The 20,784-nt window shown below is 39.1% G+C and overlaps 1 protein-coding gene across 1 annotated transcript in view; it reads right to left on the reverse strand.

Annotated features, from left to right (window-relative positions):
* coro7 (coronin 7) overlaps positions 1-20,784 on the reverse strand; it is a 164,819-nt gene that overhangs the window by 15,261 nt on the left and 128,774 nt on the right. The window lies entirely within an intron of this gene.

Genomic DNA, 20,784 nt, shown 5'->3' on the forward strand with positions numbered 1-20,784 from the left:
CTTAACCCACCACCTGATCCAACTCACCACCAGGTGGTGATCAGTTGACAGCTCAGCTCCTCTCTTTACCTGAGTGTCCAAAACACAAATGTAGGTTCACTGTTCACATTTTTGCCTTATCATCTTGTGGTTGGTATAGCATAGTGGGTAATGGTCAATTCATGGTCAATCCCTACCTGGGCAAACACATCATGCTACACCACTGAGAGTCCTTGGGCAAGACACCTAATGATACAATTGTCGGAATACCTCTGTAACATCTGGATAAATCTGGATATAAGTTTTGGTCAAATGCATAAAGGTAAATATAACAAAAGAAATGCTGTAATGATTATATAATTTAATGATAACCACTTTAAAAGTATTATTTGTTCCTTCTTCACATGATAAAATCAAGAACTGTGTGACAGTTTGAATCTCTGAGCTTTCATTTTTTATGTGTAGATGCTAACATACACCCTAGTAGCTTCTTCAGTTCCCTTTAATGTAACCAGTTTTTCATCATCCTGTTTACATCCTTACTTGTTCTCAATTCCTCTTTGCACTTTATAGTTGGTCTATAAAATATTATTCAACTGACAATATATAATATATACAATATATACAACTAACAATTGTAATAATTTACAAAGGAACATCACTATTCTACGTTTGATAGGTTTACTGCTCTGTCCCATTTGCTAGATGGGTTTTATGGGCTGATTCATCCTTGTTGGTCTTGCACAACCAGCAAAGTTTTATCTATTTTGTGCAATTAAGTGCAACAAAAGAGGCAATAAAGAAACCAATGTAAAGTAATAATCTGCACCACTGTGGCACACAAAGCACAATATTCTGCCAGTACCTTATAGTGGCAGGGTGCATGTGTCAAGCAGCAAACAATAGACTTGATTTATGCACATGTCTGATACTGCTCTGCATGCTGCACACAGGCAGTATAAATGGCTACACTGAATAATTTTAGAAAATACTGCAAGTGGGGCTCAAGCCCTTTTGTCTAAAGTATTCATTTATTGAGTTTATGTGAATTTTAACTGTTCAAACTCATGTGTAACTTGTTCCATGGGCTGTCTGCAGTTCACTATTTTTGTGCATACCATCCATCCATCCATTATCTAAGCCGCTTCTCCGTCAGGGTCGCAGGGTGGGTGGGGGGTTGGGGGGTGCTGGAGCCTATCCCAACAGTCTTCGGGCGGAAGGCAGGATACACCCTGGACAGGTCGCCAGTCCATCGCAGGGCAGACAGACAGACAGACCAGACAGTCACTCACACACTCACACCTAGGGGCAATTTAGCATGTCCAATTGGCCTGACTGCATGTCTTTGGACTGTGGGAGGAAACTGGAAAACCTGGAGGAAACCCACGCAAACACCACATGCAAACTCCACACAGAGAAGACTGCCCGGCCGGGAATCGAACCTAGGCCCTCCTTGCTGTGAGGCGACAGCGCTACCCACCACGCCACCGTGCCGCCCCTTTGTGCATACCATGATATCCATATCACAAGGTTTATACCTTAACACTACCCCCCCAACCCACTCCTGCTGACCAATACTGCTTTGCTACAGTGTGCCTCTATGTCAAGCTTTCACATATCTCATCATAACCAGGAGATAAATGTCAGATTCCTCATGGCTGTATCCTGTACAGTAAAACCCATCCCATTCTGGAACACTCAGTAGCTCCTTGCAAAAGCAGGCCTGGATACTCAGAGGCTTTGTTAATCCATAGAACACCACCCTAGCTAGTGTCTGAGAGGCATTTCATTTAAAAGGACTTAGCTGGGCAGCAGAGCAAAGTGTTCCTGGGCAGGAGGCTGAAGAAAAGAGCAGGCCTATGAGAGAGAGAACTGCTGTGGCATGAGGGTCTCTTCGTTAGTGTCAGAAGAGGTGCCAAGAGGTGCGGCTTTGCTCAGTGCACCATGCCCACCAAGATACAGGCCCACCTTGATATTTAATTAAATTGGACACTGACTTGGTCTATGCCAACATACTTGGGACAACACATCAACACACATACACTGATAGGATAGAATGTAAATGTGTGTGTATGTGTGTGTGTACCTTGATAATGTTCTTTTAAGGGCATTTCAATGACTTATGCAGAATTTTTTGCATTGTTTGTAACTGTGCTATTACTTTGTTTACCATATTTTATATTCTCTATAAAACAAAAAGTGCTTTCAGATGTGACTTTTTTGACAGTGTTAATGTAATTTCTTAGTTTGAGTTTAAGTCTTAGTCTTAGTCTTAGTCTAAGGCCTTGTTGCTTGCATGTAGTATGTATATATGCATTTTTTAAAGCAATACCTTTGGAGTCTTTAGCAGACAAAATCATCAGTGGAAAGTTCTCCACAGTTCACCTGGAGATCCTCTACTACATTCACAGAGGATAGACCACTGACTGGATATATGATATGATACATTCACATTGCCCCCACTGGACATTGGTAATGAAAAGCTTAATTCACTCATGGAAATCATGTGATTTTCACATTCAGGCTCATGCAAACCCTGGCTTTACATGACAATGATATTAATATTTAATTCAGAATATTTAATAATATTCTCGAACTTTTATATAAATTTATTTAAATAATAAATAAATAATGACAATGATCACTCATATGGCTATAAAAACGCTTTTTAAACTGTTTTTTAAACAGAAAATCTTTAAGAGTACCATCACAGTGGCAAGAATGCTACCACCCTAGTCACAATTTGGTATCTTTTTTGAGACTGCATATTGTTTTTTTAATTGAAAAAAAAAAATCCATTTATGGTCAAGTTTGTCCAAATAAGAAAAATGCATTATGCGTGATTAACTACAAACATTATTGCAATCATTTGGCTTCTCTATTATATTATTATTACAGATTACCACTCTTCCTGCCCCTCCAGAAAAAAATGCAGAGAGCTGAATATGTTGGTCACCCGTAAGCCTTAAACCCAGAATCTATTTTACATAGTCAGAGCCTACAATGATCATACTTCATACACACTGTCAACAGAACCCAAAATGTGTCCTAATGCAGAAAACATTACATGAGCCAACATTCATCTTGCAACTTATGCATCTTGATAACTCAAACAACCCCATGCAAGGCAACTATATTCTGCAGCAGTGTTCCACAATAGGCGGCCTAACACGGCCCGCAGGGCTCAAACTGTTAGCCCGCCGCCAAACACCTACGCTTGTGCAGTTACAGTCTACTAAAATACGATCTTGCAGAGCAGTACAGCCAACGGCTGATGAGCTACCTCTGTGGAACACAGCATATGTAAGTCCTGCTTGCACAAAAACATGGCCAGTGCTAAAAAACGCAAAGTTGATAACGAAAATAGACAGTTCAGCTCTGTCTGGACCGACGAATTTTATTTTATTTTACCAGACCGTGCTCATGCTAAGCCAACTTGCTTGCTATGCTCTCATACTGTAGCCGTATGCAAGGTGGCTAACATAAAGCGGCACTTCGAAACACGCCACAGCCATTTCAATGACAGCTTCCCGGCAAAATCAGAGAGTCGAAGACAAAAGACTGCAAGTTTGATTGTTGCCTACAATCATTCTGTTACTACCATCCATTAGACAACATCTGCACAAGAAAACGCAACGACAGCATCTCTGCGCGTATCGTGGAGCTTAGCAAAAGCTAGAAAACCTTTCACGGATGCCGAGTTGATGAAGACGTGTGCGATTGATATGGTGGAAGACGTTTTGAGCCACGACAAAAAAACAAAGCAAACTGTCGTAGACTTGTTGAAGCAAGTACCATTATCAGACAGTACTGCAGTGAGAAAAGTGGAGGTTCTAGCGGAGGACTACTTGTGTGCCCTGCTCTCCCGTCTGACGAAAGCCACGGCGAGTGACTCGGCTTGTGATAGGACGGACATAGAGCAGCTGTCAGTGTTCGTGCAATTTTTTGATGAGAAAGCTTTTCGAGAAGAGCTGCTTTGTTTGCTGCTCCAACATGGGCGCACGACAGACATGTGAAGCAATATTTAAGGAACTCAGTTATTTGAAAAAAATGGCTTGGACATGAGCAAAGTCACGTATGCTGTCATTGACGGCGCCCCATCCATGGTTGGTCAACACAAGGGTCTGGTAAGCAGACTATCAGCTGTTATCCCCGCTCTAACGGCATTTCACTGCATCATTAACAAATCAGTTTTGTGTGCATTTGTAACTTCATGTTCTTTCCTAAAAAAGTTGAGCATTGTAATTTTAAAAATATTTTCCATGTCTATTATTATTGCTGGTATCTGGTTAGCTAGTATGTGCTAAATACCTGATATTGTTTTATTTTGCCTCGTTTGCGAAAACTACATGTGAATATTATATATGTTTATATGAATATTATACTCAAAGTATTATAATTGTGCTAAAGCTCATTGCATTTAGTTATATAAATGTAAACTGAGCTATTGAGTCAGCGGTTTCGCGAGGTGAGAGAGCTGTAGGCCAGCGTGCATACTGGGTTACGAGTGTGTCAGCTCACAGCCTGCATGTATGAGACAGAGATGCACTGTGCACATTGTCTATAAATTGTTTTAGTTTTTTTGGGATCCAGGATCCAGACCGGAGAATCCAGTAAATAACCACTGCCAGCATCAGTGTTGCCTCAGTCTCTTCTTTCCTCGACCCTCCCTTGCCTCACTACCAACCAGAGACCACAGAACACAACGCAGAGAGCATGTTAACGGTCATGTGTCACCCTAGTGAACTGAATAGACTGGCCAGTCACGTCTGTTACACATGCACTATAACAACAAACAATTAATTACTGTACAGCCTGCCTAATTATGAAACATTATGCGACTAACGCACGGGCCCTTGCTTTTGTGGTGTTGGCTAAATGCGCAGGCCTGATAGTTTTCAGGCGCCACGCTGGAATTCCGGCGTACCGACGTGTCTGCGAGAAAAAAAAGGTTCGCCTAGTGCAGGGGTCAGCAACCTTTTTGACTCAGAGAGCCATAAAATCAAAATAATTGGAAATGTATTTCGAGGGGGGGGGGTTTAAGTCTCAAAAATAATATTCGTTAATTAAATTAATTATTTTCAAAAGCTGAGGGATCAAAGAGCCACGGGTTGCCGACCCCTGGCCTCGTGATCTGACCATAGGATCTGACACTTCTCTTGATCTGACATGCGCAGGTTTCACTGTAACCAACACCAAGGCCTAGCCTACTAGCCATTAAGCCAGTCAGAAACAGGGCGGGCGGGACTTGCTTTGACCAAACAGATTGATAGATTCAGTAGGAAATCCCAGGAAATACACGTGCAAATTTTTTTCCACTGTCAACGCGAAACGTATAAACTCGGCCATGGAACACAACTATATTAAGCCTATATTAAGGGGAAAATGGAACTGAAAAGTAATTTTAGGGCTGTAGTATTATTTATGAGTTTGTTGCACTGTAACTGTTTCAAAATATTTAAAATAAATGGTGCATAATTTGCTATTATATTTTTAAAATAAATGAATGTGTCCTTGTTCATGTCATTTAGTCAATGGTTAGGCTACTAATCAATTCCTAGTTTACTTTGGAGTATTGTTATTGCCACCTGCTGACCGTTCTTGGTATGGCTGTAGTATCTGTAGTCTCCTATGCTATAGAAGCAATAAGGTATGTGACTAGTTAAAAACAGGTATGGATTCCTGAACAGGCCTGCTAGTCCCAAGAGTTCTGGTAATCTGCACAAGCTTCTGAAATATAGGCTTATATTGGGTTTGTTTATCTCATGTCTGAATGTTGTTCATGTATTTCAACAAAATTGAACACAATCTATTATTGAAGGGACTAATTCAAAAGCAAAAATTCTTTGACAGTAATGAAGATTTCAGGGTTATACATAGACATATATCTGCGCCCAGGGGCCAACAAGTTATGTGTTAAGTGTGTGTCGCATACATAGCACCCCCACCCTGCTCACCTCCCGAGCAGAGAAAAAAAGTTCAGGCTCAGGAATTTTTCCCACTATCACCCCTGAATGCGGCCCTTAAAAAATGTAATTGGGGACCCATGTTCTACAGGCTTATGACTGCAAATCAAGCTATGTTACAAAAACCAGGATCCACCGCCAGTTTGATTCTGTCTCATACATAAATTTTAAATAAATGCAAAGTATCCCAGAAATGATTGAGGACTACATGCAAACAAATACAAATGAAAATATAGCTTAAATGGCTGAAAGAGAAAAACATGAGGCTGTAGTCCTTCACTCAACCCCAGAAAAGTCTTTTTTTTAAGACTTAAGTCTTCTCTGACAGACAGGAGAATCATAAACTTTCTGCTTACCTGCTCCAAACTGGCCTATATATCATGTCCATCTTCATTAAACATGCAAGGACAATGCGTGCAGGTCAGTATGGAGCAGAGGAAACACTAAAACTGAGCCCTCAATGATCAATTTCTTCACTTACCAGCTACTCTACAATATGCAATACTGTAGTGGCATATATTCTAGAAAAACTCTTTTGTGATCTATTATCTCACTTATTAAGAGAGTTTTATTATTTAGGCAACAACAAAAAAAAATATCAATGTTATTTCATTGGAATTAAAGGGAAATTCACGAATTTTTCAAAATGCATGATTAATTCACAAAGGTCCACGATGAATTGCTCCATTCTAAAGAAATATGAAAAATCTGAATTGTTCACAGTGGTAATAATAGTAAACATAAGAACACGGAAGACTTTACTGTTTCTAAATGATACCTCACAGAATGTTATGACATAAAATAGAATAAATAGGTTGCTTAAAGCCTCAGACACAGGTTTAGCTTTTGAGATCGTTTTGGATGAGGAAGGTTTTGGCCTAAAACATAACTGGCCTCTTTTGTATTATAAAGAAAAATACCCCCCCCCAAAAGATTGTAACACAGATTTACCATTAACAACATCACCTATAAACTATATATTATGATATATATTGAATATTCTGGATATTAAATGATTATATTTCCATTGTAGATCTAGCGAGTGAGCTCTGGTTCCTATCATCATTGCTGTAAAGAAACCACAGTCTGTAATTTTCTCTACAATAAACAATTTCACATTAAAACACTTTAAATGACTTTATATCTCAACAATTGAATTATGCACCAATTTTGAAAAAATGTATGGAATTCCACTTTAATCTGGAAGCCCAGTGGTAAGACTTGTCTGGAAAGGAGGATTTTTGTATGTATATGTGTGTGAATGAGTGTGTGGTGTTATTTAGAAGGCTTGACCTCAGAAGCCCTGGAAGTGAGAGGCTATGTGTTAAACTATAGACGGCAGACAGCTTCAAGTGGCTTGCCTTTACAAGAGTTAAACTAGCTGTCAACAGGGCCTGAGAACCACTGAACCAGAGCAGAGGAATGGAGAGAGCGACACAGAAAAAGGAGGGATGGAGTAGTTAGAGTAGGTAGGGTCACATCCAGAACACACACTGTCAGTCCCTACAAATATAACACTGTCAAAGGTCACAGGAAGAGACCTGTCCATGCATAATGGCCACGTTAGGCACACATACACAGTCCACTATGAACACACTCCCACACACTATACCAACTTATGGAATTAAAGTATTAACACATTTCTTTCATTATGGTAAAGTTTCTTACATCAATGAGGTCATCACACAGTAATAGAGCCAAACGACTGCAGTGCAGTATTCCAGAGCCAAGCATTCTGGGTCTGACTCGAAGTCAGTCAGCCCTGGATTACAAGCATGCTAGCACAAAAACCTCACTCCAACAGTACCCAGCACAAGTAGTCTTCCTGAGGACTGAATAATTGCTGGCAGAAATCTTTTCCACAAGGCCTACTCGGTATATATCTTAAAAACACAACACTAGGGATCATATCTTTGTGTGCATGCGTACAGCCTGTCACAGTACAGCAATTTCCCTCTGGGATCAATAAAGTATTCTGATTCTGATTTCAGCACTGCATTTTTGATAACACAGAAGGATATGTTCATTCATTGAAAATACAAACAGCCAACAGCCAGCAATATAACATTTTATTATTAGAAATACTATGTTTTGGAATTTAGTCAATCCATCCATCCATTTTCTAAGCCGCTTCTCCGTCAGGGTCGCGGGGGGGTGCTGGAGCCTATCCCAGCAGTCTTCGGGCGGAAGGCAGGATACACCCTGGATGGGTCGCCAGTCCATCACAGGGCAGACAGACAGACACAGACAGTCACTCACACACTCACACCTAGGGGCAATTTAGCACGTCCAATTGGCCTGACTGCATGTCTTTGGACTGTGGGAGGAAACCGGAGAACCCAGAGGAAACCCACGCAGACACGGGGAGAACATGCAAACTCCACACAGAGAGGACCCCGGTCGCCCGGCCAGGGAATCGAACCCAGGCCCTCCTCGCTGTGAGGCGACAGAGCTACCCACCACGCCACCGTGCCGAATTTAGTCAAATAATAAATAAATCTATATTTCTATTCTATTCTATTTCATAAAACATTTCTATTAAAAACATTATTATATAGCACACTACAGAACACTAATTTACAATACAACTGTAGAAATATTAGGGTGATGAGAGATGTCAGACTCATTATTTTCCCTAAAAGTGGTTTTGCATATCCTATGTTGTACATGTTATTGTTTTATTATTGTCTTTGAGAAATTTCAATTATATAGATATGTATTTAAAGTTAGTAAAGAATAACACCTGAACAAGTTGTGGTAATTAGGTTTTGAATGAAGAAATTACAAAAAAACAACTGAAAATGTAGGTAACGCTTCAGATATTTGCATATTCAATGAAATAGACGCAATGGGCTTCACAATTACCTTTTAAAAATGCTATTTTTTGCTTATAATTTTAGTTAAATTTCAATTAAGTCCTTTGTATTTCATTCTGACATATCTTCGAAAATCTATGAGTATGTTGTAAACTAGACAATCTGACAAAGAAAAATGTTAAAGAAAACTGAAAACACCATGACTGCCAGCTTCTTTTTCCACATGAAAATTAAAACACTGGCTTCAGCTTTGGTTAAGTTAGCATGAAATTTGAAGTTTGCTAATGTACTTAGGTAACGTAGCTTACTAGCAGCACATTTAATGCCAGTCTTCTTACAACACCTTGGGAAAAGGAAATTGTTGACTATAAAATATCTGATTTAACACAATAAATGATCCACATAAAAAAAAAAGAATGTTGAAGTTTCCCCTTACATTTCAGTGCAGTGTTGTGATCAAGACCCTAAATGAAAGTGACATCACAGAATAACGTGCCAGTACTAGAATGTTCCATCAGTGCCTCTGGTCTTTTTGGAACACTCTTCCTCCTTCATGGCGCTGAATGCTGTTCTAACATCAGTCTTGCCTGAGCTGATCCAATCCCAGAAGATGATCATCTTGATACAGAAATATCTGACAATACAGTCTATACAAGACTATTCACTTTGAGGTCAATTTGCTTTATGGAATATGAGCATGTGGGCAGGGCTTGACACCAATGGAATAAAAACCCAGTGGTCTCAAGTTGCTCTTGAAGCCTTCAGACACAAAATGGTTCCAAATTGCAAATAATACAGCTAAATCGTAAACTACTGTTAATACTACTACTACTACTACTACTACTACTACTACTAATAATAATAATAATAATAATATACATAGCAAGTTATTACGTGAAAAATATGTGTACATTTACAATTTAAATCAAGGTGTAAATAAGAGTCAGCAAAACAAAAAACAACAAAATATAAGCAATTAATCAAGAAAGAAATCAAATAAAAATAAGAGATTATAATGCAACATGGGCAGAATCGGGGATGAGAAATGGCAACATAAAAAGCTTTTTTAAGCAAAACAGAAGTAAAAGCAACAGGACTAAAGGCATAAAGCTAAAGGTTCACTTGATAGTGGATGTTAAGTCAAAATGAGTGATAATGGATTTGGAACTGTACTATACTGTACCATACAACTTGAAAAGCAGCAAAAGTGTGACTTATGCTTCATCATTATTCTAATGGGCAGTCGTGGGCTGGGTTAGGGAACTGGCCCTGTGACCAGAAGGTTTCCGGTTCGATCCCCAGTGCCAACAGTACATGAATGAGGTGTCCTTGAGCAAGACACTTAACCCCCAATTGCTCCCCGAGCGCCGTGGATAGGGCTGCCCACTGCTCCAAGCAAGTGTGCTCACTGCCCTCTAGTGTGTGCGCTCACTGTGTGTATGTGGTGTTTCACTTCAAGGATGGGTTAAATGCAGAGGTGAAATTTCCCCGTTTGTGGGATTAAACAGTGTCACTTACTTACTTACTAATGGAAGGTTCTGATAGTAAAAACAGCAAAAAAAACTACATATCCAGTATAAGATAAAACCCTGAAATTCTTGGGGCTTTATCAGTCTTTACTGTTTAATGGTAGACTTTTTGCAGAACATCGTCCTGACTGACCCTCAATCTGATGGCTGATGCAAACGTTTTGAAACCTTTTGACCTATGTTGCAAATACTCATCTTTCCATCCATCGTTCCATCTCTCCTCGTCTGTGTGGCTCCATTCTTCCATTTCAGTGGAAGCAGGGGATGACTAGCCCCACCCACCCACCCACCCACACTTTTCATCAGATGGTCACATTCCTTGATGCCTGGGCCTCCCAGGACGAGTGATGATGAGAGCTGCTGAAACTGGTGTTTTCAATGGCACACACAAAAACACACACACTCCTACTTACATCTACGCCTACACAGACCATTGAAACACCATGTCTGTACTCGCCTGGTTCTCTTGAAGAGTGTTTCCACTTTTGATTCCTGCCCGCTCTCTCTTTACCCACATTCTGATGGAATTTGAGATGTTGACATGAGGAGAGGTTCAATTTCTTTTCTCTTCTACTCAGGTATATTTATGAAGAAAGCAATCTGCTGAGTTAATTGGTTATAACCTGAGGGCCCCATTCACATCTACCAAATAACTACTTTCTTCTGTTTCATTTCATTCTTTTATATGGCAACAATCTTTTTATTTTGAACAGGAAATGCATAAAAAATACTAAAAGACTAGAGCCTAACAAACTTTAATTGCTATGCAAGACAACACAACACAAAGTGAAGATACAATACACCCATCATCTTATAGTCCTACATTTCTCACTTAAAATAAAAAAACAAAGGAAAAAAGTATCACAGTCTGTTCACCCACCAAAAATCAATAACTATACCATGGGCTTCTTCTGTGTGATCTAGCCTGTAGGCTTCACAGTTTCCGCTGGCATTGCCTATAGTACACATGTGTCAGGCTCCAGTGCTCATGGGCCAAAACATTGCAAACTCTGCAGCACACCGCTGCATTAAACACACCTGGTTACCCTCAAGCTGGTTGATGGCTAGTTCACCACAGACATACACCAAGAATGAGGAAACAACAAGCTACTGCCACGCACACCCACTCACACACATCCATAAACATACACACACACACACACACACAAATTTGTCAATCCAGTACATTTAAGGAAATGAGCTGTTGGTTTTTCCTCAACTTATAAAGCCTGTTACATGTTTCTACTTGAAACATTGTCGGCTGGTCTTTATTTGTGTACATGTATGGACTGCTACAAATGTTTAGACTGCCTGACAACTTATAAACTAATGAAAGAAGAGATTAAGAAAGGAGCTATGAAGCTGCTTTTGTCATTGTTGTGATGATGCATTTGATTGGTTAGTTCTTTTCTGCTGTCAGTGATATTCAAAATACTTCACATTGCAAATGCTATATGGTCATATGCATCCTTAACTACCTCTGAAGGTAGTATGCATTGAGACACATTAAACCCCACTGACACCTGTATGGAACACTGTCCACTTATCATTGAATCATCCAGGATGTACAGTACTGTGTATATATACACACCGATCATGCATAAGGTTATGACCACCTACGCTCATTGTCCATTTTACCAGCTCCACTTACTATACAAGTACACTTTGTAGTCTGTTTTGTCTGCATCTCAGTGTTACTAATGGACTGATCCAGCCAACAGCATCCTGTGGGCAGCATCCTGTGACCACTGATGAAGGACTAGAGGATGACCAACACAAACTGTGCAGCAGATGAGCTATCGTCTCTGACTTTACAGCTACAAGGTGGACCGACAAAGTAGGAGTGTCTAATACAGAGTGGACAGTGAGTGGACGTAGTGTTTAAAACTCCAGCAGCACAGCTGTGTCTGATCCACTCATACCAGCACAACACACACTAACACACAACCACCACCATGTCAGTGTTACTGCAGTGCTGAGAATGATCCACCACCCAGATAGTACCTGCTCTGTGATGGTCCATGGGGGTCCTGACCACTGAAGAACAGGGTAAAAGGGGGCAAACAAAGTATGAAGAGAAACAGATGGACTACAGTCTGTAACTGTAGAACTACAAAGTGCACCTATACAGTATCTCCTATCCTATACATATATATCCTATCCTCCTACTGTCAACATTATATGAAAAGTACTTAAAGCATTTGTTTATCTTTGAGAGAAAGGAGAAAATCAAGCTTCTAAGGCTGAACTTGGTGTGGTAAAATACCCCTGCAGATTTTTGGGAAAACTGAAAGCAAGTATTCATAAAAGAATGGATGCTGTGATAAAGGCAATAGAGGAGGACACACGAAAAATGTAAAATATGATACTATGTTTGTTGAGGTTTCTATATAAATTCTATTAAATATATGCTTTCTGCCTATTTCATGACCATTTTGACTGGAAATTAAATAAAGGTCACTGACTTTTGCTGTATGTTAATGCTAGGCAAAAACGGGGCCTCACAACCTGTGTGTTTGTTTGTGTGTGTGTTTGCTTGTATGTGTGCGCCATCACTCTAAGCCCAGTAGATAAGATTAACCTGTTATCTGGCAGTGGACAAATATGGTCAGTGTACATGAAGGGGTCTGAGCAATGGAAAGGGGGTTCTGAAGCTGTTTATAGAGATTACGTTAACTATGCAGCACCATTTCATGAGTCCATCCATCCTTCACCTCCACTACACACTCCTATTACTCCACCCCTCATGTGTGCAAGTTAGTTATGGTGTTGTGTTTCTACACTACAGCCTTGAGCCACAAGGCTGTACATAGCAAACATTTCACAAACACTCATACATCAGTTCAAGTACTTGACCAAACCACAGGTTTCAAATCATATGCTTCATTCCATTCATGCCACACTGCATTCTAATGCTTTCAGAGATAGAGTGAGGAAAAGAAAGCAAGAGCAGGAAAGACAGAGATGTTTACACCTTTGTCTTTGTGTGACTTCAAAACACAAACAAAATCTAGCATGACCAGCCAAGTCTACATTTTATTTGTCCCCCAATATAATAAATTCATCAAATAAACAATACTTGTGTTCTTGGTAGAGAATATGTAATTATTTTCACTAAAGAAAAAAATTATTAAAATAACAAAATGTCATTTGACCGGGATGCCCTAACTGTATATATGACTGTGCAAACAACAGTACATGCTTTCCGATCAAGATTTTTCCCCCTGTAACAGTACAGTTAACCATTTGTGTTTGGGTGCAACAAATTTCATAAAGAAAAATGTTACTCTAGGCCAAGGATGCACAACTCTGGAGGGCTGGTGTCCTGCACATTGAGAAGATTTACCTGTTCAAACACAACTGATAGCCCTCACCTGTTTATTGCCAGGTTTATTGGGTATGTTTGCGTAGAACAGCTACCAAACTGTGCTGGACACTGGCCCTCCAGGACCGAAGATGTGCAACCCTGCCTTAGGCCTTCTGGAAGATCTAAGATGCATGACTGACTGCAAATACAAGCAGTAATCTTAAGGTTTCAGTCAGGTGCTAAAAACAGAAAACAACTTTAGCAGCTCTGGGCCAGGGCTCTTTACTGAAAGAGTCACTGTAAAACTGCAAATAATCAAATAAAACTATGTAAGGTCTTTTACAAGCTTTAAATATACCTGTTAATCTAGAATAGCCAAAAAGTGTTAAATGTGCACTAGCACTAGCCTAGCACTAACATATTATTAGAAATCTCATACGTTACAAGCAGAAATTAGCATTATCATAAAGATGCTTTTTTTTATTTTATTTTAAGAGTTTTGGAATTTATGGCCCAAAGTGAAGGTCTAGCTCTAATAGTTTGCCACTGTAAATATACAACTAAAACATAAATAAAAACATACAACTACATAAATAACCAGGCACATGTCATGTATCACATTTGACATGTAAATCATCTGCTGGGGAGCAAGACAGAGACTTTCTCAGGCTCTTCCTGTTTTATTTTTTGTTTTGTTCATTTGTTTTTTTAAATGTAAGCAATCGCAGAACAAATATGAATTTTTTTCCACACAGTTCTTTCATTTTCATCCGTTGGTCATCAAGGCTGAAGTCAGAGTTTTTACAGGACTTTCTACCACGTTTTGTAAACATAGATCATGTAGCCTTTTTCTTGCAGACTGTAAATTGACTAAGAACCAAACAGGTACTGAACCATAAATGGCATCAGCCTACAGATGTAACAAATGTATTAATTTCTTCAATAATAAACAATCAACAATAATTAAAACAATCAAGCAAAAAAAATCTAAACACACAGTTAACAAATTTGCTGCCCTACATTGCTAATCCAGATCTCGAGTGCATTGTAACTACCTCTTGCCTCTTGCTCTTAGGGAGTTCTTCCTTGCCACTGTCACCATTGCTTTGCTCATGGGGGCTTAGACCTGATTTTTCTGTAAAGATGCTTTGTGACAACACCTGTGGTAAAAAGCTCTATCTTAATAAACTTTGACTTGACTTGACTGATTTGAGAAAACCAGCAAAGAGGCACTCTGACCCTTTAAGTATTCTTCTTTCACCGGTTTTGCTCTCGGTTTAGCACAACACAAACGATTCTGTACTTCCTCTCTCTGTCATTCATCTTAATAGCTCTGAGTGTATACTTTGAGGTTAGCTCTCTTTCCTCTCTGAAGTGTATGATCCAAATATTTTTATCCTGTGTAACCTCACAGGTTTCAGATAATTAATAGAGTGATGATCAGAGCTGTATAAGATTCAAATCTCACCCTCATATCTTCACAGTGTGACAGTGGACACCATAAAACCATTCTTATGAGATCTGCTAACTTTTTCTCAAAAAGAAACATTCATATATATATACATACATACAGCAGGAATGTCATACACAAATTTGAAATGAAAGGTTTTATACACAATGATAACACACTAACTCAAATTTTACAAACTATTTGCCAAAAATGATTTGTAAATATTTTATTCAATGTTTTAAGAATTTGAAAATAATTAGTATACTGTAGCTATCTACATATTTTTCTCAGGTAACGTACCTTGACCTTAAACTTATTTCAGTTAGTTTAGAATCTTGTACAGCTCTGATCATCACTCTATTAATCTGAAACCTGTGAGGTTAAAAAAGAACCTCACTGAGATTTCACCACAATGGAGAAATCTCGAACTGTACCACGAGCCCTTCGAGCTTCGAGTACAGCTCGGCTTGACCCGCCATCCTTCAAGGTGCACGGAAGACAAGCGTCGAGAATGTTCTCTGTACTGGCACCCAGGTGGTGGAATGAACTCACACTGGCTGTCCGAACAGCAGAGTCTCTTGCTGTCTTCAAACGTAGACTGAGGACTCATCTCTTTACACAGCACTTAAATGAGCATTGAACTATAAGCTGCACTTATTATTATTGTTTCTTTTTCTCTTGGTGTCTGCAGTGACATATTTGTTTCTAGCAGTATCTGAGCTCAGGACTGTCTTTTTCTCTAAGCTATTGGTAACTAGCAAAGATACTTTCTCTAGATTGACAAAGCACTTCTTGTAAGTCGCTCTGGATAAGAGCGTCTGCTAAATGCTGTAAATGTAAATGTAAATGTAAGATTACACAGGATAAAAATATTTGGATCATACACCTCATATACTTGTTTATAATCAAACATTTGAATGACTCTAATGTACAATAGGGAAATTCTTCAACATGTAAACAACATGGAAAAGATGGTCAGGCAGAGAAGCATAGAAGTTGGTGAAATTAAGATTATGGGATAGGTTCTAATGCCAGAATCCATTCGTGAAAAAAACACACAGAAGATAAAAAGACAGATCTTCCAGTCTCCGAGCCAGCCTTCCATAAGGTCACCACTCAGGCAGCCTCTCCACTCACAATTAGCTGCAACTCGTGTTCCCTCCTACAAACTGCCATAACCTTGGTTAAACCTCTTCAAACTGTATTTGTGGTAAATGCCAGATATCAATTTAAACCCCTTGGATTTCTGTATTTTTCTATCATTGAGATGTAAATACATTAGAGATGCACCAATATGGGAATTCTGAGCCGGTGTTGATATCTGATATTTTTCAAATGCATATCTGCCAATGCCTATGCCACAGGAGACACAAAAAACATTTTTAAAATGTAGAATGGCTGCATTAGCATTATAGAGATGTCTTACATGCTGATATGTACAAACGCAGCAAAAAAGAACAAAATGCAGATATTTCAAAGCATGGCTTAAACATAATAACACCTGCTGCTCACAAGCACACTTGTGTTCTTCCTTTCAGGGTTTTTCAAATCTGATCCCAATTACTTCCTTTTCCAATCTGTTGAAGTCTTTCTCCCTAGGTTTCTCTCAGACCTCAACAGGCAGACCCAACACTGACAACAGCATATACACACACAAAGGCTTCACAAGTCAAGTAACTAGCATGCTCCTTTTTATGTCTCATATGTCTGCTATCATGCCTTATGCCCAATGGCATGACCAAATAAAAACATGCTTGCTATCTAGCAACTTGCTAGATAAAGTGTATGAAAGAAGCAAACATCAAATTCAGTAAAAGCTTCAAAGCACATTATTGGAATGTATGAAAAATTAAGAGTCTGACAATGACAGTAACACCAACATCGTTGTTCTTGTTCAACCAAAAAAAAATATTTTTCTAATGTTAAATTGGCTTGTAATAGACTGTCACGAAAAAAAGTACTGTGCAAGTACATTTTTTAGTTAACAAAGTAAAAACAATGTAAATGTCCCCTCAAAACTACAATGATCCACAAAAGTCCAGCTGTGTACCTTAAATAAGCTTTCTGTGGGGAATAGTACATATTTGCATTTGTAACATTTCTCTTTTTTTTTGTTCATTAACATCCATGTGAGAACAAGTGAATATGATTCCTTAAACAACCACATCCCCATAACTCCACTCACAGCCAGAACGAAGGTCAGTTTCAAGCACCAGTTCTCATTCTGTACAAAAGTATCTAAAAGTCTTGAAAAATCTTTTTTTCCCTGTCTAACTTTTTCTTGATTTTTCTATAACATTTTAAAATTTAATTTCGGTCAGTATTTACACAGTGTGACTATATGTGCATGTAGAGTTCCTCAAAAGCCAACTGACCGTTTGCAAAATTCTGACAAGTCATGCCTCCCTTTGTTATTGTTGTTAAAACACTCAAACTCTCAGCCCAGAAACATCAGTAGCACATGGGCTAACAGACTAAAAACATCTGAAGCACAAAAAACAAAAATTCAGAATCTCATAGAGGAGTGATTCGTTATTCATTTTTATTCAAAAATAAACCGGCTTCATAATTTGTTCACTGCAGGCCAATGTAAAGCAAATAAAGGATCCTGGAAACCACATTAATAATTACTCAAATCAGGGAAATCTTTTAGCAGCTGGGCATTAAAGCAGAGGTGTGAGAAACAGAATTTGTCCCTTTACTTGAGCTAATGCAAAAATTAAGCAGCTAAGTTACAAAAAATAGTATTAATAGTTTTGACACTGAAATCTCAGGGTGGTAGCTTAATCCAGTTTAATTCAAGAATGAAACAGAAACAGCATACAGCTGAATAACAAGCAACACTTGTGCACTAATTTACTTCCAGCATCATTCTTACCGAAGCTATTTTTTAGGTGCTTTGTCTGAGTTTTTCCTTTGCTTCTTGGAAGAAGTAGCACTGAAGGATGACTGTAACTGGCTAAGAGGTGTGCCAATCATAATTTTGCAAATGGTCAATTAAATGACAGAATCGTGTATAAAGTAAAGTCATGTGATATCTGACCTTTAAAAGGACACAGGAGTAAACACTGGATCATACAGAGTACCTCTGTTAGTGTGTATACCTGATACAGGAAACACGCTATTGCTACCTCCTGTCTGTCACACTGCACACTGTCACACACTTGCCATTAATCACTGGTTACTGAGTCATTGTGGACAGTTAAAAGGCCAGGCAGGAAACACAATCGTCACAACTCATTCTATAAATACTAACTACATCTGAGTGTTAGTGAGTGTAAATGTGTGTGTGTTTGTTTGTGTGTGTGTGTGTGTGTGTGTGTGTGTGTGTGTGTGTGTGTGTGTGTGTGTTAGCAATGGGGTGAGAGAGAGGCAGACAGAGAGAGAGAGAGAGAGAGAGAGATAGAGACATGAGAGAGTTAACATCTGGGCCAAACACCTGGTTTTTACAGTGGTACCTTACTTGGCACCATAAAGATAAGTCAGCCTATACCAATAAAGAAGTAATGAATTTTCATGACCACTACTAACAACAGACTCACATATGAAAAATAACATCTGAAAAACAACTTAATATTAACAGCTCTCACCAGCATATTAGAATCATTACATACCTTTATGTACAACCTACTTGTTTTTTGGGTTTGAAAACATTACAAACTTCTGAAGAGTGACTCTAAACTAATCTGAACGGTAGTGAATGATGGATGACTGAAGAAAGACACAAAGAAAGAAAGAAACAAACAAAGAAAGAAGGACAGAAAAAAGAAAGAAAAAGACAGCGCGAGAAAAAGAGGTTGTCTAAAGCTGCCACAGGGCTGGTATTAGCCCTGTGTTTTAGTGGTTCCCCTGGGCAACATTAAGCCCAAGCCAAATTCCGTCGCGCCGTCTTTTACAGGGCTCTAATGTTTACGGAGAACAGCAAGCTGATGGCACACTAAGCGAGCTATTACACTAACTAAATTAGCAAGCGGCAGGCGGCTTATATGACCAGCTGCCCCCTTGACTTCATACACACACGCACACACAGCTCAAAGCCTGCTGTTCCAAATAGTAGCTGCATCCCGGAGGTGCCTTAGTGTTTACATACCACTTCACTGGGCCCATGAAGAGAAGTAGCAGAAGAGGGGAGGTGAGAACAAGGGAGGATGGAAGTATTTTGCCCTGGATAAGTTCTTATGAGCTGAGTGGGACAAAAGACAAAAAGATCATAGCAGGTGGGAAACAGCTTTATATACACATATAAGAGACACAAGAGTATGTGAATGTTTGAATGCTAAGGCAGTGGCGACACACTGGAACCTGATTATCAAATAAATTATTGCATATTTATTACGACTTGTGGTAATCCCACTGATACATACCAATATTTAATGGCATACTTTATACACACAAACAGATACCACTGACATGAGGAAACTACTTCCTTTTGTTAAACATAAACCAACAGTCACAGGCTCACTGGACTGACAATAGAGCAAGACAGGCTATACTCGTCCGTTAAAACTTAAAACACCAACAAAAAAAATTATATGTAAGGAACTTGTGAAAAACACAAGAGTAATGGACAGAAATGAACAAAATCAATGAGAAGCTCTGCCCGTCCCAGCACTACAATATTTATATGTAACAAATGAAACCTGATGATCACACTTGACAAGTTATATCTGATGATAACCATATTAGGTGGTAATGTACTTTTACTTTAACTAAAACCACTAAGTCTGTTTGACTTTTGACAATATTAAATTATACTGGTTGATAATACCAGAATTTTCTAGTGGTCTGGCCATCACCATCAGTGGGAACAGAAAATGTTTATGTAATTGAAGAAACTATAATTATGATTTGAGCAATGTGCTTAGCTCCTCCTCAAACAGGTGAGAAAAGGAGAGAGAAAGAGGGAGAGAGAGGGAGAGAGAGAGAGAGAGAGAGAGAGAGAGAGAGAGAGAGAGAGAGAGAGAGAGAGAGAGAGAGAGAAAGAAAGAGAGGTTGATTTGGGGAGAGAAAAAAGAACCGGCTAGGGTGGAGTGAGAAGGAAAGACAGGGACAGGGAGAGAGTGAGAGGGCGGGTGAGAGAAAGTCTGTATTTGAGGATCTACGTTTGTGATGAATTGCAAAAGGAGGATTTATTTTCGGTGAAAGTATACAGTTCAGCTGCGGCATTGAACACTGGGCTGCATCAGGGTCACACTGAACATGTATGAAATCGTTTCTCTATTCATGAAAGTTTACCGTAATGTGTTACAGATTGGTAGTTGCTGTGTGTATATGTGTGTGTGTGTGTGTGTGTGTGTGTGTGGTATGGGGGAATGCAACAAAATCTAAAGTATAAAATAAAATTTTTAAAAAATCTGAACATACCAAAAAATCCTTACAAAGAGTTGCTGGGGTAAATAAAAAGACGAAAAATGACAGAAAGAGCACAGAGAAAGGGATGCTGTCCAGATGTGAAAAATGCAAAGAGTCATAGCAGTTAAACAGTACAGGCATAGAGACAAAAACCTGACCATGGCCTAGAGCTTACCAAGAGAGCTGACACAGAGACAGAGAGAGCCAAACTGACAAATTAAGTGTGTCTCAATTTCTGATAACAACCTTCATCAACAAGCCACGCACTGCACTTAAGCTGCAAAAACAAAATATTTACAGATTCTTTCAACTCCCTGAAACAGATGGAGTGAGTATAAAACATGTTTTTAGATGTGTTATTCTACAGCCAACAAATATTAGTTTT

This window comes from Pygocentrus nattereri, chromosome 14, assembly GCF_015220715.1.
Source record: "Pygocentrus nattereri isolate fPygNat1 chromosome 14, fPygNat1.pri, whole genome shotgun sequence".
Classification (NCBI taxonomy): domain Eukaryota; kingdom Metazoa; phylum Chordata; class Actinopteri; order Characiformes; family Serrasalmidae; genus Pygocentrus; species Pygocentrus nattereri.